Genomic DNA, 26,987 nt, shown 5'->3' on the forward strand with positions numbered 1-26,987 from the left:
CAGCCTCCTGAGTGCTGGGATTACAGTTGTGCGCCACCACGCCCGGCCGTAATTGTCTTCTTGAAAGGATCCCAAATTTATTGTCAATGGCCCTCTGAGTGCACCTGAGTTCAGGTCTGTAAGGCAAGCAGGATCTGTAATGCTGTAAGTGCCATTAAATCTACAGCCTCAAAGGAAAACGCAATTTGAGAGTTCAGTATCCTAGCAAGGTCCTCCAGGGCCCTCAAACCCCGGGGAAGTCAGTTTTCTAAGCCCAACAACAAGTACTCAAGGACGGCCAGCGGCCATGTCCACCTGAGACCCAGCTATGCAGGCCATCAGGCACTGAGGAAGACGCCACCGGCGCCGGCTGCGCAGGCGCAGGATGCCCGCGAGGGCCCCGGCGCTCCAGGCTGCGCAGGCGCAGAAGAGACTGCTGGCGAGTCCCGACGGTGGCGATAGTGACTGAGGGGCCGGGGCGTAGAGCAGCGGTAGCGGCGGCAGGCGGCTACCAAGCAGCCATGAGGGCCGGGCCCAGTCACCGACAGTGAGTGGCGGTGGAAGGGGAATGGACAGTGGGGACTTAGGGGAGGTGGTCCAGCAAGGGTACGCTGACTTGGAGGGTGGACTTTGCCTGTGGCTGACACAGGGGCGTGGGGGGGGGGCAGTGTGAGGGGGGTGAGGTAGAATCTGGGGCGTGCGTGGCCGCGAGTCCCGTCCCTGAGCTGGACTGCTTGGCCGAGGGAAGGGGTTGTACGTGAGCGGTGAAGGAGCGCTCGGCAGGGCCGGTGTCCTGCGCTCCCGGTTTGTCATCCTCCCTTCCCCCAGGAGCTTTTGGTCGCCTCTCCCTTTCCGCTTCTTTCAGAGAATGGTCGCGGGGGGAGGGTAGTGGAAGAAGAAAGCCTTGCTGGAGCCGAGGGAGCCAGCTCTGAGCCAGGCAGGGAGGAGCGGTCCCCTGGAGTAATAGGCTGCCCTGGATAGAGGGTGGGGGTCAGGCGCTCTCTGTTTAAAGTTGGAAGGGTTCTAGGGCAGAGAGCCCGCTTGAAGTCGGACGGGTTCCGCACCCAAGTCCACCACTGATAAGCCTGTAGATAACCGGGCAGGTTTCGTTTAATCTTTCTGAACCTCTGGAACTCTGGAAGAGGTGGTTCAGATAGGCTATTGCAAGCATCGTGTGTGTGGTTGAGATTGTCTGTGAAAACTGTGGATTGTAGGGTGCGGATGCTAATATATCACCACCAACACTGCTGGATTTTAGACCTTGCCTTGTAAATGAGAGAACTGATTTCTCTATCAAGGCAAAGAGTATTATCTGTAAAATCTTATTAGACAAATATGTACCGTCTGTGTAGGCACAGTGCGGAAATGCCAGTTTATTCTGCACTGACAAGGTAGCCATCAGACTTGTATAGGAAAATACCGTACTCTGGCCTTTTTACAAATTGTAATGCCTCACCCAAGAGGAAGGAAATAGAGAATGAAGGGCCAATCCATTAAATGCTTTCTGAACTTCAGTCAGGTTATCTTGTAACACCGTTGATACTAATGTACTTTATTATGATTTGAGAAAACTAGTTTGAGACAATTTAGGAGAGCTGCCCAGCTGCCCAAAGGGGTGTGCAAATACCATTTCTTACTTTCCGTCCTTTTTTTTTGGAGGAGGTGAGCAGGGTTGGGGATCAAGCCCAGAACCTCATACCGCTAGGCAAATGCTGTGTCACTGAGCTATATACCCCTAGCCGGAAACTTGCTTTCTTTTCCCTCTTTGTGTGGTACTGGAGATTGAACCCAGAGAGTGCTGAACTACATCCTTAGCCCTTCCTTTTCAAATTTTGGAACAATTTCTCATTAAGTTATCTGGCCTGGCCTTGAATTTGCAGTCTTCATTGCCTCAGCCTCTGGAGTCTAGGATTGCAGGGCCTGTGCTAATGTGAGCAGCTTGATTTTCTTTCTTTTGTTCTTTCTTTTGGTATACTGGATTTTGAATCCAGGGCCTTACACAAGTGCTCAGCCCTCGCTAAGCCCCTGTTCTCATTCATTTTTTTTTTTTTTTTTTTTTTTGAGACAGGGTCTTGCTATGCAGTTCAGGCTGGTCTTGAACTCACTCTGTGGCCCAGACTGGCCTCGAACTCACGATGATCCTCCTGCTTCAGCCTCCTGAGTTCTGGGATTACAAGTGTGCACCACCACACCTGGCTCAGCCCCTGTTCTTTTTAAATTTTAAGGTTTTCTCTTCAAAAGATTCTGGTTGCCTCAGGACCTTGTTTCCGTTATAGAGTTTAGCTAAGTATACAGCACCTTTTCATCTCTATTTTTTTCTGCTTGTCCCTGGAACCTCCCTGGTGGAATGAAAAAGGCAAACGTACAAGAGTCAAAGAGGTGGCTGGTTTCTTTGAAAGGTTGAAGGAACACTCCTGAGCCTTTGTTGTTGTTGTTTAGGGTAGACAAAGCAAAGGACAGAGTTGTACTGTGTGCTTCCAGAGAGAGAAAATGGCTTTTTAGCCATAGCTTTTGAAAGAGAGGTGCAAACTCCTTTCAAAAGGACAGAAAGAGATACAGTACTTCAGCTCTCCCAGCTCTGAGGATTGAGAGTTGAAATGGTGAGGCCTTTTGGAAATGGGTGAAGGATTTATTTGTCTTTTAGCTGAGTAAAAGGAAGTGACAGATCTGTAAAAGTACAGATCTTTGAAGATTCACAGATAAGAGGACTAAATTATTTTATAGGAAGGGGGAAATGAACCCTAGTTGTCTTTAACTTCTCTATCAGGTAAAACGTGTTTGACTTCTCTTTCTTGGATATGCACATTAATGTACAACTTTAATTTTTTTCTCTATCTAGTTCTTTACTTCTCAAAAATTCACTGTCAGTGGCACTATTTCTTAAATGGTTTTAAAAGGAGGGGCTGAAGGTGTAGTTTTGTGTCAGAGCACTTGCCTAGCATATGCAAGACCTTGGGTTCAGTCCCCAGCACCAAAAACATAAAACATTTCTAACTATTATCATAGATCATTACAGAATACAAATCTATTCTTTTCTTGTAAGTTTATATTTACAGTGATACTTCAGTTCACGAACTTTATTTTATGATGTTGGGGAAGATGACCATGTTTGTGTTTGTGTGGGGAAGATGCCCACAGTTGTTTGTCATCTGGAGTAGAGTTGGTGAACGGAAGCAAAATTTTGTCAAATGCTTTTGTTTGAGGACAGAATTATTTATTTGTTTGTTTGTTTGGACCGAATTGTTTGTGAACAGAAGCACCTGAGAACGGAGATATCACTGTCTTTTCTCCACTACCACATTTTTTATTAGTACATATTAATTCTACAGATTAATGTGTTTCATTTTGGCAGATTTGTACGTGAACATAACATACTTTAATCATTCTTCCTCCATTACCTTCCTTATTCTCCCTTTCCCTCTAGTTTCACAGTTTTTGGGGATGTCAATGTGTGTAATGTATTTTGATCATATCATAGAGCATTACAGGCTACAAATTTATTCTGTTTTTACCACATGGTAGATGAAGTAGAGGTAGAAAATGTTGATGTAATGGTAGGAAATGTTGCAGCTGAGCTAGCAACTTTTTTATTTTTTGTCTTTTTGAGACAGGGTCTCATGATGCAGTTCAGGCCGGCCTTGAGCTTACTTTGTAGCCCAGGCTAGTTCTGAACTCGAAAGGATCCTCCTGCCTCAGCTTCTTGAGTGCTGGTATTACAGGCGTGTGCCACCACGCCTGGCTCATATTTTATTTTGAGACAGGCTCTCACTAAATTGTCCAGGGAGGACTTGAACTTGCCATCCTCCTGCCTTACCCTCCCAAAGTGCCAGGATTACAGATGTGTGCCACTGTGCCTGCTCTATTTTATTTTGTTTTGAGATAGAGTCTTGCTAGATTGTCTAGGCTGGCTATCAGTTTGTGATATTCCTGCCTCAGGTTCCCAACTGGCTGGGATTACAGGCATGGGATACCATGCCCTACTATTGTTACTGTTTTTTAACTTGTTTGTTTGCTTGCTTTTATTTTATTTCATTTATTTATTTAGGTCTTTTTGAGACAGGGTCTCACTATGCAGTTCAGGCTGGCCTTGAGTTCACTTTGTAGCCCAGGCTGGTCTCCTACTCCCAACGACCTTCCTACTTTAGCTTCCCAAGTGCTGGGATTACAGGCATGTGCCACCCCCCCTGGCTTGCTTACTTTTAAATGGGATCTCACTATGTAGTTCAGGCTAGCCTTATACTCACTGTGTAACCGAGGCTGGCTGGAGCTCATGGCGATCCTGTTGCCTTGGCCTCCTAAATGCTGGAATTACAGGTGTGCACCACCATGCCTGACATTTTTGTTACTTCTTTGTAGTAGGTAATAGTTACCAAATGAGGACTTCTTTTCCCTAGGGGAGAGAAAGGAGGTGGCCCAGTGCTTGATTGCCTGTTGTGTAAGCAGCCTGTCTAAAGTAGGAAAGGAGCTATGAGGATATAAGGTCTTTTGGTGAATTCCTGATGTAGCAAGGGCTAAAATAAAAGAAATAAGGTTATTAACTTATTTTTATTCTGATAAACTGAATCATTTTTCTTTAAAAAGCATCTGATGCCTCTGGGAAAACTTTTTGTTTTTGGTACCAGGAATCGAACTCACTACCTCACACTTGCCAAGGCAGATGCTGTGCTGCTGAGCTATATCTCTGGCCCCTGAGTTATATCTGGAAAATTTTTTAAACTTTCTATTTAAATACAGAATTATGCTGCTTATACTCATTTCTTTTTCTGTTTTTGTCTGTTTTTTTTTTTTTTCTTTCTGGTACTAAGAATCGAACTCATGACTTTGCACTTGCCAGGCAGGCGCTGTGCTGCTGAGCTAAATCCCCAGCCCCCTGTCTGTTTTTTGATACAGAGTCTTGATATGTATGTAGTTCAGGCTGGCTTTGAGCTCACTTTGTAGCCCAGACTGGCCTGGAATTTGTGGCATTCCTCCTGTCTCAGCCGCTCCACTGCTAGGATTACAGGTGTGCGCCACCACAACTGGCCTATTCCTTTTTTACCTTTACTTTAGCTTTAAAACAGAATCATTTGTTTATTAAGTCCTTTTGATCTTGAAACTCATATCCTAATTGAAGTCTCCTTTGTGATAATTTCACAGCGTCTAATTAATAATAAAGCATAAAAGATTTTGTTGTTTTTTGTTTTGATTCCAGATGTAGTGCCAGGGCCAGGAATATAGCTCAGGGGATTCTTGCCTGCCTGGCAAGCATGAGGTCCTGAGTTCGATTCCTGGTACCCAAAAAAAAAAAAAAAAAAAAAGCAAGTAGAACAAAAAGAAGAACTAAGCTGAGTAAATCAGATGCAGTGCTAAATTGTAAAGGGGGAGTATATGGGAAGATGTTAAAAAGGAAAGGAGGATCAGGGCATGGTGGTGTGTGCCTGTAATCCCAGCCCTCTGGGAAGCAGATGTGGGAGAATAAAAAATTCAAGCCTAATCTGGGCAGCGTGGTGACTTGATGAGACTCTGTCTCAAAAACAAAAGCAAAAAAAAAAACAACCCAGTGTTTCAGAATAGCCTCCCTAGGTCCATGGTTTGCTTACCAATATTTAACACAGTAGTTATTTAGCCTACAGGAATTGCTCATTCACACACACACACACACACACACACACACACACACACACGTTTTTGCTTTTTCTTTTGCAGTTTTTTGAGACAGGGTCTTGCTATGTATCCCAGACTGGCCTCAGACTCACAGTGATCCTTTTGCCTCAGCCTCTGAGTGCTGAGATTATAGGCATCGCCACCATACCTGGTGATCATTGATAGTTTTTTTTTTTTTTTTCTGGTACCAGGAATTGAACTCACGACGTTGTGCTTGCCAGGCAGGCGCTGTGCCACTGAGCTGAATCCCCAGCCCCGATCATTGATAGTTAATGAAAGAAAAAAATGATAACCAGTTATGAATCATAGCAAACATCAGTTCAGATTCTGTGCAGCTTTGCTTTGTCTTTCAATGAATTTATGTCAAGTACCTGTGCTTCAGTTTCCTCATCCATGAAATGTAGAAATGTAGTGAGCATTAAATGTGTTGTTTTGTGTAAAGTGTTTAGCATAGTACATGATACTTGTTAAATGCTAAATAAACATTATTACTAATGTTTATTAAATATACACTTTCTTAGCCATGCTTGCTAGCACATGGCTGTAATCAGGAGGCTGAAACAGGAGTATCATTGCGTTCAAGGCCAGCCTGGGCTACAAAGTAAGTTCAAGACCAGCCTGAACTGCATAGTGAGACCCTGCCTTAAAAAGACCAAGAAAAAAACCCAAAAAAACCCCAAGACAAAACACTTTCTTTTGTGCCAAAAGCTATGCTGGCCAAGCATGATGACATAGCCCCTGCTCTGAAGCAGCTTACAGTCTAGTAGTAGAAACAGAAATATACAAAGTAATTGTAATCGAATACCTTTTTAAAATCAATTTTGTAGTGGTGATGATTGTAAAATTCACTTTTTTTGGCAGTGCTAGGGGTCAGACCTAGCCTGATCAGCCCCATCATAGGGGCTCTACCAATGAGCTTACACCCTCTGGCCTAGTCACATTTTACATACCACTGAAAATGAAGAAATGTCCCTTATTAGACTGGTATGCCACCATTTGTAAAATGTATCCTGGTTTTGGAATTGTTAAGGAGTTGTTAAAATGTGAAAAAAGAACAAAAACAAAATGATAAGCTGTGGAGAAGGTATACCTTGTTGTAAGACTTGAGGGAAGGCTAAGTACAAGTATTGTCTGTCAGTAAAGGCATCTTGGATTGAACCTACATGATAGGCCCTCACAGTTGGACTATCGGGAACCTGGCCAGGATCCCCAATTGCCTGTATGATGGGTACGACAAGGATGAAATAAGAAACAGAGAAAAATTTAGTAACGCATGAAGGGGGACTGACAGTCAGTGTCTCAGGAGGGGCAAAGACAAAGACACTCTGAGCCCGTCACTATTTATTGGGTGTATACAATGATAGGAAGACCTAGCAGAAGATTCAAGGTCAGTGGCAAAGTCAGAGGTAGATGACTCAGCAGGCAATGGATAATCCTGGGATGACTCAAGAGGGCGGAGATGATTTTATGCTAAGAAGGTTCTTGCCCTGGACTGTTTTTTAATCTTAGTGGTCTTAGTTTAGTCTTAGTGGATGGCCCATCCCTAAAGAGTTAATGGGAAGGAGCTAGGGATATAGCTTATCAGCTCAGCACCTACCTGGCAAGTGCAAGGTCGTGAGTTCGATTACCGGTACAAAAAAAAAAAAAAATAGAGTTAATGGGAAATCTCAGAAGGGTGTTACTGATAACCCCAAGCCTCCATTTATCCCTTAGGGGAAGTATGCAAAATTAACCATTGTGAATTTGTGGTCCCCAACATTGGACAAGTAAGTAAGATAGGCGTTTTTTTTTTGAGACATTTTCACTATGCAGTTCAGCCTGGCCTCGAACTCATTTTGTAGCCCAGGCTGTCCTCGAACTCACAGCAATCCTCTTGCTTTAGCCTTCTGAGTACTGGGATTACAGGCATTTGCCACCATGCCCAGCAAGATAGGTCTGACAGTGGGGAGGGAGTGAGCATTATTGATGTATGCCACCATATTAGGATGAGCTACAAGAGGAAATGAGCTAAGACTTGGCAGAATAACACTGTATAATGCAGCAGAGCAGGGCAGAAAGCTTGGAAAGTTTTCAGAAGAGACATGAGTCTGATACTTAAATTTGAACTCCTAAAGTATAGCGACTTTAAAAAGATGAATTTAATATAATAAATTGAGAAGTGAGAGTAAATGTGAGAAGCAAAGTGGCCAGGAGAAAGGCTGAAATTTTACAGCTGACCAGAGGGAACATAAGTGTGAAGTCACAGTGCTCTTGGTGAGAAGTGAATGCTTTCTTAGAGAAGTGTTCAGTGCCTATTTCTGTCTTTTCACTACCTCTCAAGGTCCTGATTATGTCCCTCTCAGAGCTCTCTGTGATTAAGGGTGAAAAGAAATACAAGTCAACAGGAAAAAGCCTAGCTTCTTATTAAGATACATTTAAATTGGGCGTGGTTGTGCACACCTGTAATCCCAGCACTCAGAAGTCAGAGCAGGAGGATCCCTGTGAGTTTGAAGTCACCCTGGACCTTGACCAAAAAAAACCAAACCAAAATAAAACAACCAAAAAATCAAGGCCACCCTGGACTGTATAGGTCCTATCTCAAAAAATTTTTGTATTTCTTTTTTCATTACTAACCCATAACTAGACTTGAGTCCTTTTTCCTCTTTCCTCTTTCTGTGTGTGTGTGTGTGTGTGTGTGTGTGTGTGCGCGCGCGCCAGGAATTGAACTCAGGACCTTGCACTTGCCAGGCAGGTCTTTTGTGTTCATTTGTTGGTTTGTTTGTTTTTTTGTCTTTTGGAGACAGGGTCTTACCATGCAGTTCAGGCAGGTCTTGAACTCACTTTGTAGCCCAGGTTGGCCTCTAACTCGCAGTGATCCTCCTGCATCAGCCTCCTGATTGCTGGGATTACAGGCATGTGCCACCATGCCTGGCTCGTTTTGTTTTGTTTTGTTTTGTTTTGTTTTGTTTTGTTACTGGGAATCAAACTCATGACCTTGCGCTTGCCGGGCAGGCGCTGTGCTGCTGAGCTAAATCCCTAGCCCCTGCCTCAAACTCTTGATGATCTTCCTGCCTTAGCCTCCTGAGTGCTGGGATTACAGATGTGTGCCACTGTGCCCAGTTTTTTTGGTGGGGGTACTGAGGATTGAACCCAGGGACCACTGAGTTATACCTACAACCCTTTAAAATTTTTTTAAACACAGGGTCTGGCTGGCTAAATCGGTCAAGGTTGCGATCTTCCTGCCTCAGCTTCCCAGAGTGCCGGTATTACAGGCTTGTACTACCATGTCCAACTTGCTTGCTTTGCTTTTTTCATTTATTTTTTTCTCTTTCTCTCTCTCTCACTATGCTTCCCTCCTTCCCTCCCTTCCTTTCTTCATATCGCTCCGAACCCCACTGAGCTACATCCTTAGCCTTTTTTTTTGAGACGGGGTTGCCTAGGCAGGACTCACTTGTGATTCTCTTGCCTTAGGTTCTACAGTAGCTGGTTTGCCTGGTCAGTATCCCTGGGAGAGTTGGATCATTTTTTTTGGAGACAAGGTCTTGCTCTGTACCCCAGGCTGGCCTTGAACTTGCAGGGATTTTTTTTTTTTTGTACTGGGAATTAAACTTAGGACCTTGTGCTTGCCAGGCAAGTGCTGTGCCACTGAGCTGTATCCGTGGCCTGGCTTGGATCTTTTAAGCTTTTGACTCTGTGGTGTCATTTTAAACTGTGGAGTTGCTGGGCATGGTGATGCACTCCTGTAATCCCAGCACTCCTGTAATCCTAGCACTTGGGAGGCTGAGGCAGGATGAAGTTTGAGAATAGCCTGGTAGTGAGCTCAAGGCTAGCCTGAATTGCACAGCAAGACCCTGTCTCAAAAAAAAAAAAAAAAAAAAAAAAATTAAAATGTGGAGTTAACTCCTTTTTGTGTATGGTGGTCTTGGGGAGTGAACTCAGGGCCTTTGCATGGAGCTGTATCTCCAGTTCTTTATTTTTTTATTTTGAGATAAGGTCTTGCTAAATTGCCAAGGCTGACATTGAACTTGGGACCTGCACTCCAGAAGGCAAAAAGGTCAAAAGTTTCAAGTGCAGCCTGGGCAATTTAGTGATTTTAGTGAGACCTTGCCTCAAAATAAATAATGACAAAAGGCTGGGAATACAGCTAGTGTAAAAGTCCTGGCTTTAATTCCTAGTATTGCAAAAAAAAAAAGAAAAAGAAGAGAGCTATATTATTGAACTATATCTGCAGCCTCCAGATCTCTCTTTTTTTTTTTATCTATTTTTTATTTTATTTTATTTTATTTATTTTTATTTATTTATTTTTTGTCTTTTTGAGACAGGGTCTCGCTATGCAGTTCAGGCTGGCTTTTTTTTTTTTTCTCCAGTACCGGGAACCGAACTCACGACCTTGCGCTTGCCAGGCAGGCGCTTTTGCCACTGAGCTAAATCCCTAGCCCCCAATAGTGATGGTAGTTCAGGCTGGCTTTGAGCTCACTTTGTAGCCTAGGCTGGTCTCAGACTCCAAATGATCCTCCTGCCTCAGCCTCTTGAGTGCTGAGATTACAGGCATGGGCCACCACGCCCATCCTATCTATTTTTTATTATTGGTAGTAATAGTAATGGTGGAGTTTGAACCTAAGACCTTAAGCATGCTGGGAAAACAGTCTGCCACTGAACTACATCTTAGTGTAGCCAGTTTTGTTTTTTTTTTCCTTCCTTCTTTCCTCCTTTCCTTTCCTTCCTTCCTTCCTTCCTTCCTTCCTTCCTTCCTTCCTTCCTTCCTTCCTTCTTTCCTCTCTCTGTCTCTGTCTCTATCTCTATTTCTGTCTCTCTCCTCTCTCTCTCTCACTCTGTCTCTCTGTCTCTCTTTGGGGTCTCACTATGATCTCCAGGCCACTGTGTGCTACAGGCTACCCTCAAACTTGTAGTGCTCGTACTTCCTCAGCCTCCCAAGTGCTGTGATTACGGGCATGTGCTACAGCACCTGGCCAGATCTCTCCTTTTCAAAAGCTGCTATCATCTTCTACTTGTTTGGAAGATTCAAGATTCCCTTTTAGCTTGTCTATTAATTAGGATATCTTTTTTTTAGTTTCTCCCCTTTCTTGCTTTGACTCTAAGTGGTTGGTCATCAAACAAATATTTATACATTGCTTAGCCTATGCTAAGAGCTAAAATAGAAGTAGTTAGTGTGACTCTTTCTTGCCTACCCAGAGTTTATGTCTTGTTGGGCAAAACAAATAAGTTGAACTGTCAGTTACAGAATACTGTGTTGAATGATGATTGAGAGCCATAAAGTTCAGTGGAAAGTGTTAATTTTTAATCTGTATTGAGGGTACCACGAAAGGATGTGGATTGAGGAATGTTCAAGGTAAGATTTGAAGAATGAGTAGGAGGTTGGTGAATAGTAAGGGGAAAATCACTGGCAACATAGGAACTGTTACTTGTAAATTTCTTTTCTTTTTTTTTTTGTCTTTTTGAGACAGGGTCTCACTATGCAGTTCAGGCTGGTCTTGAACTTACTTTGTAGCCCAGGCTGGCCTTGAACTTGCAACAATCCTCCTGCCTCAGCCTCCCGAGTGCTGGGATTACAGGTGTGTGCCACCACACTTGGCTATTTGTAAGTTTCAAGACATTTAACATATTCTATTTTCATTACTTGGAATAAACTATATTTTTTTTTAATGAAAGATAGATTTTCTTTTTTTTGGTACTGGGAATTGAACTCACAACCTCTCACTTGCCAGGCAGGTGCTGTGCTGCTGAGCTAAATCCCCAGCCCGTGATTTTCAACATTATTGTGCCAAATAATAATAATACATATTGTTATATAACAATATTCTGGTTTTTTTCCGGTACCGGGAACCGAACTCACGACCTTGCGCTTGCCAGGCAGGCGCTTTTGCCGCTGAGCTAAATCCCCAGCCCGTGATTTTCAACATTATTGTGCCAAATAATAATAATACATATTGTTATATAACAATATTCTGGTTTTTTTCCGGTACCGGGAACCGAACTCACGACCTTGCGCTTGCCAGGAAGGCGCTTTGCCGCTGAGCTAAATCCCCAGCCCCTTATATAACAATATTCTTCTTTCCTTCTGCACAGCTGCAGGAAATATCAGAGCATCTGTGCAAGTGAACAATCAGAACCTTGATAGTCATAAAATTTCTAAGCTTCCTAAATACCACTGTGAATTTTCCTTGTCCTACGCTTTTCCTTATTCTTGCTGTATTGGGGATTAAACCCAAGACCTTGTGCCTGCTAGACAAGGGCTGTGTCACTGAGCTACACCCCCAACCCCTTTATAAAAATTTGAGACAGGTCTCACTAAATTGTCTAGCCTAAGGGGCTGGGGATTTAGCTCAGCGGCAAAGCGCCTGCCTGGTAAGCGCAAGGTCGTGAGTTCGGTTCCCGGTACCGGAAAAAAAAAAAAAAAAAAAAAAAAAAAAAAAAAAAAAAAAAAAAAAAAAAAAAAAAAAAAAAAAAAAAAATTGTCTAGCCTAGCCTCAAATTTCATTGCCTAGAATCATGGCAAACTCAGGAGCTCAAGGAACCCTCCTGCCTCAGCCTTCTTGGCAACTGATACTACAGGCATGTGCCACTGGACTTAGTTGTGTACTTTTTTTTTTTTTTTCCTGAAGCACCTTCTCATATGCAGTTCAGGCTGACCTCGAGCTCACTATGTAGCTCAGGCTGAATTCACAGCAGTCCTCCTGCCTCAGCCTCCCAAGTGCTGGGGTTATAAACATGTGCCAGCACATCTGGCAGTTTTGTACTCTTGATTCCTAAGTAAGAATATTTTGCAACCAGGTGTGATGGTGGCACATGCCTGTAATCCCAATATTTGGGAGGCTGAGGCAGGAGGATTGCAAGTTTGAGGCCAGTCTGGACTATATAGTGAATTCAAGGACAGCCTTGAGTACATGATGGGACTGTCTCCCCGTGGGGCAGGGGGTTGCTATTTTCTTTTCTATTTAACTTATTAGATTTGATTTTTGCCACTTATTCCACTCTCTCCTTTCTATTCTAGGACACTGTTGTGTCACCTAAAGACATATCCTCCATATCAGCGCATAAAAAAGTTTTCAGTGTGAGATTTATCAAGTTAATTGGTGAATTAATGTGTGGATCCTATTCAAAGTCCATGCAAGCTATGTTCTCCCACGCATTGCTTAATTTATTGAAGCTTGGAGCAAGAAATATTCTTTTTTTTTTTTTTTAAGCAATTCTATTTTTTTGTTGTTGGTACTGGGAGTCAAACTCACGACCTCATGCTTTCTAGGCAGGCGCTATGCCACTGAGCTATATCCCCGGCCCTTTTTTGTTTTTTTGAGACAGGGTCTCGCTATGCAGTTCAGGTTGGCCTTGAGCTCACTTTGTAGCCCAGGCTGATCTCAAACTTGCAGCGATCCTCCTGCCTCAGCTTCCTTAGTGCTGGGATTAGAGGCGTGCACCACCACATCTGCCTCTAAGAAATATTCCTAAATATTTCTGGAAAATGTGTATTTTGGCTCCCAGGTGAGTGGATATTTGGATTTAGGAAGACTGAGAAGATATGCTATGATTTTTGGGAGCTGGACCAGGGCCAGCATTAAGAGCATTTCCCCCCATTTGGCATCTAGCCTCTTCTCTCTGCTGCTGCTTTCTTCTGAGAGCCTGTTTGAACTATTTGCCAATGTGTCTCCTCTGTTCTTTATTTTTTACAAATGACTCTGCTTTTCCATATATCAAATTTCTAATTAAGAAGTTTTCTTCTTTTTCTTTTCTTTTCTGAGACAGAATTTTGCTCTGTTGCCCAGGTTGACCTGAAAATTGTTGGGCCTAAGCAGTTCTCCTGCCTCAGTGTCCCAACAACCATAGATGGGACTATAGCTAAACCACTATATCTGGCTAGAAAGGCCTTTAAAAATTTTTGCAATACTGAGGATTAAACACAGGGTCTCAAGGATGTTAGGTAAATACTCTATCATACTCTTATCTTTTTGTTTTTCTGGTACTGGGAATTGAACTCACGACCTTGCACTTGCCAGGCAGGCCCTGTGCTGTTGAGCTAAATCCCCAGCCCTACTCTATCATACTCTAGCCTTATCTTTTAAACATTTTTTGCAAGTGATGTAATTATCTATATGCACATTTCCTTCATATTTCTATATTAAACTCAAGTCTAAATCTTCTTCAACATTCTATAGACATCCTCAGAAATTATCTTTTTTTGTCATCTTTTTGAGACAGGGTCTCACTATGCAATTTAGGCTGGCCTTGAGCTCACTTATGTAGCCCAGGCTGGCCTTGAACTTGAAATGATTGTCCTGCCTCAGCCTCCTGAGTGCTGGGATTAGAAGTCATTATTTTTGATATAAAATCTAACCTTCTAAATTCCCATCCTGATTGAATGGTACCACCCAGTTGCCTAAATAAAAAATTTGAATTTGGTGGGGCATGGTAGCACATATGTCTGCAATCTTAAATTCTGCAGAGGCTCAAGTGGGAGGATCTCAAGTTCAAGGCTAGCCTGCTCAATTTAGCAAGATTTATTCCTTTCTTTTTCTTTTTTCTTTCTTTTTTTTTTTTTTCTTGAGAAAGGGTTTCACTATGCAGTTCAGGCTGGGCTTGAGTTCACTTTGTAGCCCAGGCTGGTCTCAAACTCACAACGATCCTCCTGCCTCAGCCTCTGGAGTGCTGGGATTACAGGGGTGTGCTACCATGCCTGGCACCAGTTTTAATTTTGAAAGTCTGGGCCTGGGGATTTAGCTCAGTGACATAGCGCCTGCCTGGCAAGCACAAAGTTGTGAGTTTGATTCTTGGTACAGGAAAAAAAAATTTTTTTTTGAAAGTCTTCTAAATCTGCTTTTTAAAAATTTCTAACCAAATGATCAAAGTCTTGGATCTAACCATTTTATTTTGCACTTGGATATTTGGAACCCTGTTTTGCATGCCTCAAGTCTTATCACCCATCCTGTTTGTCCACCAAACTGTCACAGAAGTGATCTGTGTGTAGTGATACGTGCTTGTAGTACTAGCTACTCTGGAGGCTTATGTAGGCTCACTTGAGCTCACAAGTTGGAGACCAGCCTACGCAACATAGCAAGATCTTATCATAACAAAAAAAAATTTTAAAGAAGTGATCTTTCTAAATTGTAAGACTACTGAAGTCTGCCCTTTTTTGCTTTGAGACTCTTCATTACTTGCAGTGCCAATGCATAGCAGATGCTGGGGCTGGGGATTTAGCTCAGAGGCAAAAGCGCCTGCCTGGCAAGCGCAAGGTCGTGAGTTCGGTTTCTGGTACCGGAGGAAAAAAAAAAACCAAACATAGCAGATGCTTAAGCCCATCTTCCTTCCTCCTTCCCTCAGTGTGATTTTGCCCAAGCTATTTTTCCCCTTCAAAGCACTTCTTTTATCAGTACATTATATATATATGTATATATATGTATAAATATGTGTGTGTGTATGTGTGTATACACACACACACACATTCACTGTGGGGAATTTATACCTGTACATGACATATCTTGCTGCTTCTTTTTTTTCCAACCTCCTTCCCTCCCTTCAACCCCTCTGCTCCTCCTTATTTAGAAAAATTTTGTTTCCATTTTTTCCCTATTTTTTTTTTCTTGTCCCTTCCTTTCCTCCCACCTCCTCCATTTTTGCCCTTCTCATTTGAACATTTTATTCCAATTTCCCAATATCTGTCATACATTTTGGTCCTTATTTACACTTTTGTTTTCTCACACCAGAGAAACACTACAGTATTTCAACATGTGTGTCATTTATTTCACTTGAGAGTATGTTCGTGAGGTTCAGCCATTTACCTAGAAATGTCTCAAACTTATCCTTCTTTATGGCAGAGTAATACTCCATTGTATGGAAAAAAAACCCCACTTCTTATCCATTCACCAGTTGATGGGCATTGGGGCTATTTCCAAGATTTGGCTATTACAAACTGTGGCTCTGTAAACAGGGGTGTATATATATCGCTGTGGTATGATGTTTTTAATTCCTTCAGGAAGATATCAAGAAGAGGAATAGCTGGATTAATTGGAACCTCTAGTCTTAGTGGGTTTTTTTGTTTGTTTGTTTGTCTTTTTGATACAGGGTTTCACTATGTAGTTCAGGCTGGCTTTGAACTTACCTTATAGCCCAGGTTGGCCTGGAACTCGGAGCAATCCTTCTGCCTCAGCCTCTCTAGTGCTGGGATTTCAGGCATATGCTACCACGCCCAGCCTTAGTTCTCTGTTTTTTGAGGAATCTCCACACTGATTCTTTTTCTTTTCTTTTTTTGAGGCAGGGTCTCACTGTGTAGTTCAGGCTGACCTTGAACTCACTATGTAGCCTAGGCTGGCCTTGAACTCGCAGTGATCTTCCTGCCTCAGTCTCCCAAGTGCTAGGATCACAGGCGTGCGCCACCACACCTGGCTTTCTTTTTTGTCTTTTTGAGGCAGGGTTTCACTATGCAGTTCAGGCTGACGTTGAACTCATTTCATAGTTTATACTGGCCTTGAATTCACAGAGAGCCTCCTGCCTCAGCCTCCCAAGTGCTGGGATTACTGGTGTGCACCACCACTCCCACTTCTAGGTCTCTTCTATTGTATTATCTAATTTTGGGAGATATAGTATCGGTATTTTGATCGGGATGGCATTAAATCTATATAACAGTTTTGGAAGTATGGCCATTTTCACTATATTAGTTCTTCTTACCCAAGAATAGGAGATATCTTTCCATTTTCTGATATTTTCTTGTATCATTTCATATCTTTTCAGAGTACTGTAGCTTTCATTGTAAAGGAAGTCTTTGAATTCCTTTATTAGATTGATACCTAGATATTTCATTGTTTTGAATGCTGTTGTGAAAGGTTGTTTTGCTAATTTCTCTCTCAGTGAGTTTGTTATTTATGTACAGGATTGCTATTGACTTTTGAGTGTTGGCTTTGTACCTAACTATGCTACTGAATTTTTTTGTTTGTTTGTTTGTTTTGAGACAGGGTCTTGCTGTACAGTTCAGGCTGGTCTTGAGCTCACTTTGTAGCCCAGGCTGGCCTTGAACTCACAATGATCCTCCTGCCTCACCCTCCTGAGTTCTAGGATTACAGGCGTGCGCCACCACGCCCGGCTATGCTACTGAATTTGGTTGTGGAATTTAGAAGTTTTTCTTTTTCTTTTTTTTTTTTTTTGAGACAGGGTCTGGCTATGCAGTTCAGAGTGGCCTCAGAATCATGGCAATCTTCCTGCCTCAGCCTCTTCAGTGCTAAGATTATAGGCTTGTGTCACCACAGCCAGTTCAAATCTGGAAGATTTTTGGTGGAATTTTTGGGGTCTTCTATGTAGAGTGTCATGTCTTCTAATGGCAATTTAACTTCTTCCCTATCCTTATTCCTTTTATTTCTTCCTCTTATCTAATTGCTCTGGCTAATGTTTCCAGAACTGTATTAAATAAAAGTGGTTAGGGGCTGGGGATTTAGCTCAGCGGCAAAGTGCCTGCCTGGCAAGCGCAAGGTCGTGAGTTCGGTTCCCGGTACCAGAGAAAAACCAAAAAAACAAACAAACAAATAAAAGTGGTTATAGTGGACATCTTTCTCTTGTTCCTGATTTTTAAAAAATTCTCATCAATGGTATTTATTCATGTGAACAGCTTTACAAAAATAGTAGTACTTAATTTACTTAGCACATACTCATGTACAGCTAGTTTTGAATAGCACGCTGTTATGTATTTTAAGTGACTCAAGTTCCATGGGAATGATACTCCTTTAAGAACATAGGCTATCTGGGGGCTGGGGGTTTAGCTCAGTGGCACAGCGCCTGCCTGGCAAGCGTAAGGTCATGAGTTCAGTTCCCGGTACTGGAAAATAACAAACAAAACAAAACAAAAACAAAAAAAAAAGAATTTAAGGGCTGGGGATATAGCTCAGTGGCATAAGCACCTGCCTGGCAAGTGCAAGTTCGTGAGTTCGATTCCCAGTACCAAAAAAAAAAAAAAAAAAAAGAACATAGACTATCTGGAAAATTAATGAACAAGAAGAACTTTTTACATACTGAAAGTTTAACAGCCTCTATTTACTGAAACTCTGATTTTGTTTATAGCTAGAATTTGGCTGTTATGTAATCATTACTGTTCATATCAGAAAGATGCCTAAGGTGATCAGAAGCATCCATATAATCCTGAGATCCAATACCCAGTCAGCCAACAGAAAGTACCAATACTCCTGCTTTCTCATGAGCCCACTCTTGTTCCTAATTTCATAGTGAGAGCTTTCAGTTTTTGTCCATTTTTATCAGATTGAGAAAAAGACCATCTTTTCCAGTTTTCTGTAGAGTTTTTTTTATCATGAATGGCTGTTGAACTTTATCAAATACTTTTTCTGCGTCTGTCAAAATGATCATGTGGTTTTTGTCATTTGTTGTGTTTTTTTTTTTTTTTTTTTTTTTTTTGTCTTTTGGAGACAGGGTCTCACTATGCAGTTCAGGCTGGCTTTGAGCTCACTGTATAGCCCAGGCAGGCTTCGAACTCACAGTGGTCCTCCTGCCTCAGCCTCCCAAGTGGTGGGATTACAGGCATGCATGACCATGCCTGGCACTTCAGCGTGTTTTATTGGGATTATCATCTAACTGTAGAAACTATCTAATTTCTTCTTTAATTTCATCTGTGACCCATTGGTTTGTTCAGGAAGATGTTATTTAATTTTCATGTGTTTATGAAGTTCTTGTGGTTTCTTTTGCCATTGATTTCCAATTTCATTGCACCATGGTCTGATAATATGCATGGGATAATTTAGGTTCCTTTGCATTTTTTTAAAGCATGTTTTATGAGCTAGTATGTAGTCTGTTTTGGAGAACGTCCCCTGTGCAGCTGAGAAGAATGTGTATTCTGATGTCATGGGGTAGGATACTCTGTAGACATCTGTTAAATCCATTTGTTTAGGTTTGGTTCAGATCTGATATTTCTTTGTTATTTTTGTCTAGTTGATCTGTTTGTGAAAGCTTTCACTCTTATGTTGTTTCTGTCTAGTTGGTGTATTTGTAATGTGGGGTAATGAGGTCCCTTGTTACAATTATATTAGTGCTGAGCTAGGTGTGGTGGTGCATGCCTGTAATCAGGAGGCTGAGGCTGGAGGAGTGTTGCGAGTTTGAGGCCAGCCTGAACTACAAAGTGAGGCTTTTTCTTTTGAGGGCCTTGCTATGCAGTTTAGGCTGGCCTTGAGCTCACTTTGTAGCCTAGGCTGGTCTTGAACTCACAACAATCCTCCTGCCTCAGTCTCTCGCTACCACACCCTGCTTTACAAGGTGAGTTCAAGACCAGCCTGAACTGCATAGTGAGACCCTGTCTGAAGAAGACCAAAAAAAAAAAAAAAAAACCCCAAATAAAACAAAAAAACAGTTGTATTAGTGCTTATTTTTTCATGTTCCTTAATATATTTTATATAGTTGGGTGTGGTATTTGGTGCACATATATTTATGATTGTTATCTCTTCCTCTTGGATTGTTCCCTTTGTAAGGATGTAGTGACCTTCTTTGTCACTCTTAATCAATCGTGGCTTGAAATCTACTTTGTCTGTAAATAGAGTAGCTATCCTTGCTTTTCCCAGGTTCCTGTCACATGGAGTATTGCTTTCCATCCTTTGACTTTCAGTCTGTGAATTTCATTTTGAAATAAATGTGTTTCTTGTATGCAGCATATTGTGGGATCTTGCTTCTTCTGCTTTTTTTTGTTGTTTTTTTGAGACAAGATCTCACTGTACAGTTCAGGCTGGCCTTGAGCTCACTTCGTAGCCCAGGCTGGCCTCAAACTCACAACCATCCTCCTTCCTCAGCTTCTCAAGTGCTGGAATTACAGGCAAGTGCCACCACACCTGGCTCCTAATTGATTTGTATTGATTTATCCTTGTGGTTTTTTTCCTGTTGTTGGTTCCATTCCTCTTTTTTGTCCCTCGGCTTATTACTTGTCTTGCCTGGTGGATTCATTCTGTTGGGGTTCATAGAGTTGTAATCCTTGTTATCTCATTCTAGACTGTCCTTCAGAACATTTTGGAGTACTGGTTTGGTGACCATGAATTTCTTCAGGTGTTCTTTAATGGATGTATCTTATTTCTACATCAATTTTGAAAGATAGTTTTGTGGGGGTACATCAGTCTAGGTTGGAGGTTCTGTTCTCTTCTCCCTTGCTTGCTTGCTTTCTTTTGTTCTTTCTTTTTTTTTTTTGGTTTTTCTCCAGTACCAGGAACCGAACTCACGACCTTGCGCTTGCCAGGCAGGCGTTTTTGCCGCTGAGCTAAATCCCCAGCCCCCCACCCCCCCTTTTTTTTTTTTTTTTGAGACAGGGTCTGGGTATATAGTTAAGTCTGGCCTTGAATTGACTACATAGTGCAGGTTGGCCTTAACTTCATGATGAGCCTCCTGCCTCAGCCTCCCAAGTGCTTAGATTATAGGCCTGTGCTACCACACCTAGCCAGGAGGTTATTTTCTGTCAGGGCTTAAAGTACTTTACTCCAGACTCTCCTTTACTTGAAGGCTTGGAGTACTTCACTCCAGACTCTCCTTGACTTGAGGGTTTGTGTTGAGAAGTCTGCTGTGATTCTGATGGGCTTTCCTTTATATGTGATTTATTTCTTTTCTCTAATAGCTTTTATTTTTATATATTCATTTGGTACTGGGAATCAAACTCAAAACCTTTCCTTTTTTCTTTTGAGACAGGATCACACTTTGCAGTTCAGGCTGGCTTTGAGCTCACTTTGTAGCCCAGTCTGGTCTCTAACTTGCAAGGATCCTCCTGCCTCAGCCTCCCAAGTGCTGGGATTACAGGCATGTGCCACCATGTCCAGTTTATCTCCTGCTTTTCATTGACTTTGATCAATCTTATGTTATTCTTCTTTGCATCATCTAGCAGATGTTGCATTGATTTTTTTTATGAACTCTTGCAATTTTTAAGAAAATTTTCTTTCCATGATTGCTAACTGCAATTCTGTCTTCTTTATCTGATATTTTGTCCTTACACTGGCTCATTCTGCTGTGTATTCTTTTTTTTTTTCCTTTTTTGTAGGGTCTTACTATGTAGCCCAGGTTTGCTTTGAAGTTGAGACAATCCTCTTGCCTCAGTCTCCCTAGTGCTGGATTACAGGGGTGTGCTACCATTCCTAGCAAAAAAGAAACACACACACAAACAACCCTATTGTTATGGTTTGTGTCTAGTTGTCCCCCACAAAACCTTGTGCAGTCACGGGGAGGTGGCTTTTTGGAGGTGGCTGAATCTAGAGTATAATTGATTCATAGTGGAATGCGAGGATTAAGGCAGAAAGAGGCTTGTTTCCCCCTTCTGCTTATTGTTTTTGCTGATTTCTGTTGCCCCTCTGCCATGTGCCACTCTGCCTTGGAGCCAGCTGATTACTGATTGAAACCTCTACAAACTGAGCTAAATAAACCTTTCCTTCCTTAATTTGTGAGTGTTGGGTATTTTGTCTCAGCAGGGAGAAAAGTAGCGAACACACTTACTTTTTTTTACTTGTGTTATGAGCCTCAGTACAGATAACTGGTGAGTGAATGAGACTGTTTTGAAGAGTTAGGTCCCTGATCTTGGAAAAAAGAGATTGACCTTTTCCTTAGGGTGCATTTTCTTTCTCAGCTATCAGATGAGGATAACAGGACCGGTTTAGCTCAGGGTAGATGGTTGTGAGGCATGACTACTAATGAAAATAATTGTAAAACAGTTTTGCAAGTTAAAGTGTGATATAAATGCTAAATAATAGTTCTTCATTGAAATGTTGTGAAAATTAGCAGATGATGTCTGTTAGAGGCCTTAAGTTCTTTTCAGAAAGGTGATATATTTTTGTAAGTACTGTTTTAGGAAAAAATAGCTTAGAATTTGGGAAAAGTTATTGATTGCTACCCTAATTTCTGGAATGTAACAATTATGAAACCATAATGAAACAACTTGTTAAAGAGAGATATTTCCCTGAAGATTTATCATAATATCACTTTAGATGGTTTCTATTATAAGAGTATTTTTTGTTGTTTTTTGTTTTGTTTTCTTTTGTTTTTGTTTGTTCGTCTTTTTGAGACAGGGTCTCACTATGCAGTTCCGGCTGGCCTTGAGCTCACTTTGTAACCCAGGCTGGTCTTGAACTTACAACGATCCTCCTGCCTCAGCCTCCTGAGTGCTGGGATTACAGGTGTGCACCACCACGCCCGGCTGTTTGGTTTTTTTTTTTTTTTAATGGTACTGAGGATTGAAACCATGGCCTTTACACTGAGTTACATCTTTATTTATATATTTAGAGACAGGGACTTGCTCTGTCGTTCAGGCTGGCCTTCACTCACTGTGTAGCCCAGGTTGGCCTTAAACTTGTGGTGATCCTCCTGTCTCAGCTTCTATGTGCCGAGATTACAGGTGTGTGCCACCGTGTGTGGCCTAGTCCTTTGAAACAGAGTCTTACTAAGTTTTCCAGGCTGGGTTTGAACTTGTGATCCTCCTGCCTCAGTCTCCTAGAGTGCTAGGATTACAGGCATGTGCCAGCATGCTTGGGCTTTTATAAGAGTTTTATTGTCTTGGCTTTTGGGTTCAAGGAGTCATGTGAATCCCATACTATGATAATGACAATGATAAATGATTAAAAGACTGGTGGGAGTGGCTTATTTTCCATATTTAAAGAATCAGCCAATTAATAACACCATTCAAAAAATATTGAAAAACATTTATTGTAGACTACCCATAGAGACACTTCAATGCAGGGTTAGGTGATTGTTTTAATTAGGATTTGGAGAGTCACATGGTGCCATTTCAGGCAAAACTAGCACTCTTTGTTCCACACCTGATTCTAAATATAGAATCACTGGCATCATTAAACTGTAATGTACTTGAAAAATGCTTGAAATTTGAATCTCTTGAACTGAATTTTTCTCAGCCTCTAAAGTGACATTAACAATAGAGGAAAATCAGAAAGTGGTCTAAAACTGCTAAGGGAAAGGTGAAATACTTAAGTGATAGACTGCTGACATCCTCAGAACTTCACGCTGCTGACAGCTCATTTAGGATCTTTGTGTTGTTTTTAGTATAGGGACTCATCCATGTGTTACTAATGTTAGAACAAAATGACATGAAGATACTAGTTTCATATAGTTGGGATTTGAGTCATTTTTTCTGGAATTTGTGTTACCTTATAATTCATTAGCTCTTTATATGCGGGACAAATAAAAGGCTTGGGTTTCTTTTCCTCTTTGATGATCCTCTTGTCTTAACTTCTGGAGTGTGGGATTATAGTGGTACACCACCATACCTGGCGCTCTCTCTCTCTCTTTTTTTTTTTTTTTTGAGACAAGGTCTCGCTTTGTAGTCCAGGCTGGCCTTGAGCTCACTATGTAGCCTAGGCAGGCCTTGCAGTGATCTTCCTGCCTCAGCCTCCCAAGTGTTAGTTGGTCTTTTGGGGACAAGCTTTCCCTATGCAGTTCAGGCTGATCTTGAACTCACTTTGTAGCCCAGGCTGCCTTGAACTTGCAGAGATCATCTTGCCTCAGCCTCCTGAGTGCTGGGATTACAGGATTGTGCCACCATGCCTAGCTTCAGAAAGCTGTTTTTTTTTTTTTAAATGGTTTTAACATATTGCCAAGGCTAGCTTTGATGTGCTAGGTTCATACAATTCTGCCTCAGCCTTCTGAGTAGTTGAGACTACAGGCATGTGCCACCATGCCTGGCTATCTTCAATAATTTTAGGACTGTGTATTACTTATGTTAGACATCGTTATCTTTATTTTATTTTATTTTATTTCATTTTATTTTTCTCATTCGGAGTAGCTAAAGTTTCTCTGGAAGTTTGTAATATTAAGACAAAATACCTTTAGGACTGTTTGGAGAAATCACCTTCAGCTACTACTTTACAAGGTAGAATACAGTGCATGTAATTATTTTTGCTTTATATATTTCTTCTGTGACTTACTTGTTTACACTTTGAATATATTCCCCTTTGTCTTTTTGTCTTTTATTGACTTGTAATAGCTTTTATATATTGTGATCGACAGCTTTTCTTTTTTTTGAGACCGGGTCTGGCTATGTAGTTCAGAGTGTTCCTTAACTCATTATATATGAGCTCAGGCTGGCATTGAATACTCAGCAATCCTCCTGCCTCAGCCTCCCAAGTGCTGGATTTACAGGCAGGCACCACCATGCCTGACAATGACTGGCAACTCTTTAAAGTATTGTGAACACTATTTTTTGAGAAAGGCTCTTGCTGTGTAGTTCATGGCAAGTCCTCCTTCCTCAGCCTCCTGAGAGCTGGGATTACAGGTGTGGGTCACCACACCCTGTGGTAAATGCTTTCTAAATCTATGAGTATGGGAAGGCAGGCTATTGCATCAAATGGTAATTCAAAGATGATGTTTGGTGAAATTAATTGCTTGCCTTGGTTATTTAAGTGATGGTAAGCTTCTTTTGTCTCTCCTTCCAAATATACATAGAAAACCTCCTTCTGTCTGAAGTAAAGTGTTGGCTCTGTGTTGGTTATAATTTGCTTTTTCTGGCTGGCACAGCCTTTTTTTGTGTTTTCTGTCTTCTGACAGATTATAGGATTGTGGGGAAACAGCGTCCAGGGCTTTTTCAGGAACAGTGCCATTTTATCTACAGGAGAAGCCATGGGCTTTGGCACTGGAAGAAAACTGGCTCTGCGTTTAAAGATGCCAAATCATCCTTGATTCACAAGTTTGCTGTCTCATTTTGTCTGTGTGTGTGAAACTTTTTTAGGATATTGGCTTTTTGCTTTTTCTACCATGTGCTAGCCCATCAGTATGAGAATTTAACAATTTATCCCTGTTCTCCAGCCCCCACACAACACACACAACCTAAATATTCTAGCACAGCATAAGATGCATCAGTCATTTTGAGGATTAGGGAAAAAGGCACCATACAGATGGCCCTTTGGTGTCCTTTTCATGACTTGAGCTTTAATTTAGTTTAATTGTGTATTAGGATTGACAACTTTTTTCTTTTTTTTTTTGAGATAGGATCCGGCTGTGTAGTTCAGGCTGGTCCTAAACACAGTATGTAGACCGGGCTGGCCTTGAACTTGCAGCAGTCCTCTTGCCTCAGCCTCCCAACTACTGGGATTATAGGCATATGCCACAATGCCTGGCAATGATTGGCAACTCTTTTTTTTTTTTGTCTTTGAAACAGGGTTTCACTATGAAGTTCAGGCTGGTCTTGAACTTACTTTGTAGCCCAGACTGGTTTCAAACTCACAGCAATCCTCCTGCCTCAACCTCCCGAGTGCTAGGATTTTAGGCATGTGCCACCACACCCTGCTGAGAATCATGCTGGCTTGGCACCTCTTTAAAGGATTGCAAATACTTTTTTTTTAATCTTGAAGTGTGTAGGTGTAGAAATGATTTGCTGACCAAGCCAACCCTCCACTCCCACATAGTACTGGATGTTGAATTCAAGGGTTCATACATGCTACGTGAGCACTCTACCAGCGAGCTACATTGCTACCCTTTTTATTTATTTAATTTTTGTGGTACTGAGGATTTAGCCCAGTGCCTTTGCACTGGGCTACATCCTAGCTATCTATTGTTGTTAGTATTATTTTTGAGACAGGGTCTCACTAAGTGGCTAAATTGCTTAGGCTGGCCTTGAACTCATGATCCTCCTGCCTCAGCCTCCTATACGGCTGAGATTACAAGTGTGAGCTGCCACAACTGACTCTGTATTTTTTAAATTTGAGACAGAATCTGACTAAATTGCCTAATCTGGCCTTGGATTTGTTCCTCCTGTGTCAGCCTTCTGAATAGGTGGGATTATAAGCATGTGCCACCACACCCAGCTTGTCTCTCTACAGAGACTTTTCAGAGGTATCCAGTAAAAGCTAATTTATCTGAGTACTACATTTTCTGATTTAGAATGCTTAATTCATCTAAAAACATTCAGGAAACTTCTGTTTTTTAAAATTTATTTATTTATGTTGGGTACTGGGATGGAACTCAGGACCCTGCAGTTGCCAGGCAGGCGCTTGTGCCACTGAGCTATATCCCCAGGCCAGGAAACATCTACTTAATCATTTACCATTGACCTACTTTTCCAGTAGGGTCTATAGAGTAATTTATCCTAATTTTAAATGAATTTTTTTGTTTCATTCTTGGAGACAGTCTTACATTGTATTTTAGGCTGGCCTTAAACTAATCATGTCACCTGGGCTGGCCTTGAACTCATGTAATCTTGTCTCAGCCTCCCAAGTGTTGAGAATACAGCCATGTGCCATTTTTTATTATCATTTAAGCAGTGTTAACCCCAGTTGTGTTGGTTACCTTTGTGGCTTTTAAACTGTATACAATTGATTTTTCAAACCTAGCCAAGTAGTTATTTTAGCAAATCTTCCTGACTAGGTAATGCCTCTATTTTCCACAGAGAGCAGTTTAATGATACTATCTATCTAGCCAGGTGTGGTGGCCCATGCCTGTAATCCCAGCACTCTGAGGCTGAGGCAAAAGCAGACCAGCCTGGGCTACAAAGTGAGCTCAAGGCCAGCCTCAACTGCATAGCGAGACCTTGTCTCAAAAAGACAAGAAAAAAGGGGCTGGGGATTTAGTTCAGTGGCACAGTGCCTGCCTGGCAAGCACAAGGTCGTGAGTTCAATTCCCAGTACCAGAAAAAAAACAAACAACAAAAAAAGAGACCAAAAAAAAAAAAAAAAAAGATACTATCTAGGTATAGGTTATTTTCATTTAGATTAAAGTGAGGCAGATTGTTAATGGAAAAGCCAGTTTGGATAGGCTGGTTTGTCTAATGTGAATTACTATATGGGCACATTTTCTTCCCTTCGTCAGAAGAAATAATTTCTCTTGTCCTCTTCTAAACCCATAGTCTCCCAAAGGCTGGGGTTAGTTTTTCTACTCTTATATATTCTCTGCTGTCAGAGAAATAAACAGATTGTTATTGTTTTATTTGTTTATTTGAGATAAGATCTTGCTATGTTGCTCAGGCTGGTCTCAAACTTGATTGCTCAAGCAGTCCTCCTGCCTCACCCTCCAGAGCAGCAGGGACAAGTATTATATTTTACTTATTTTTTTGTCTCTGGGGTCTAAGAGTTTCTGGCATGCAGGGACATAATAAATATTTGGTAATATTAGTGAATGAGTGAACAAAATGAAATCCCAGATACAGTGAATGGGTTTTACATTTCCCTCTAGTGTCCAGAAGAGAAAGTACAGCCAGTTGCACGCACGCATGCACATGCACACACGCATGCACATGCACACACTCATGCACAGAGAGATGGACAAACACAGAAGGAAGTAAAACCAACTGTAGCCAGGTGTGGTGGCACATGCCTGTAATCCCAGCACTTGGGAGGCTGAGGCAGGAGGATTGCTGTGAGTTTGAGGCCAGCCTGGGCTACACAGTGAGCTCAAGGCCAGCCTGAACTGCATAGGGAGACCCT

General features: G+C 41.7%; 1 protein-coding gene across 2 annotated transcripts in view; it reads left to right on the plus strand.

Annotated features, from left to right (window-relative positions):
- Positions 1 to 388: 388 nt before the first annotated feature.
- Positions 389 to 26,987, plus strand: part of Fam222b (family with sequence similarity 222, member B) — a 72,355-nt gene continuing 45,756 nt past the window's right edge. The window contains exon 1 of one of the 2 annotated variants that reach the window (XM_005402710.2): positions 389 to 526. The gene's annotated coding sequence lies outside the window, so the exon portion shown is untranslated. The remainder of the gene's footprint in view (positions 527 to 26,987) is intronic. The other variant, XM_005402712.2, reaches the window with a different exon arrangement.

The sequence above is a fragment of the Chinchilla lanigera genome, unplaced genomic scaffold, assembly GCF_000276665.1.
Source record: "Chinchilla lanigera isolate Chin_1 unplaced genomic scaffold, ChiLan1.0 scaffold00080, whole genome shotgun sequence".
In the NCBI taxonomy this organism is placed as follows: Eukaryota; Metazoa; Chordata; class Mammalia; order Rodentia; family Chinchillidae; genus Chinchilla; species Chinchilla lanigera.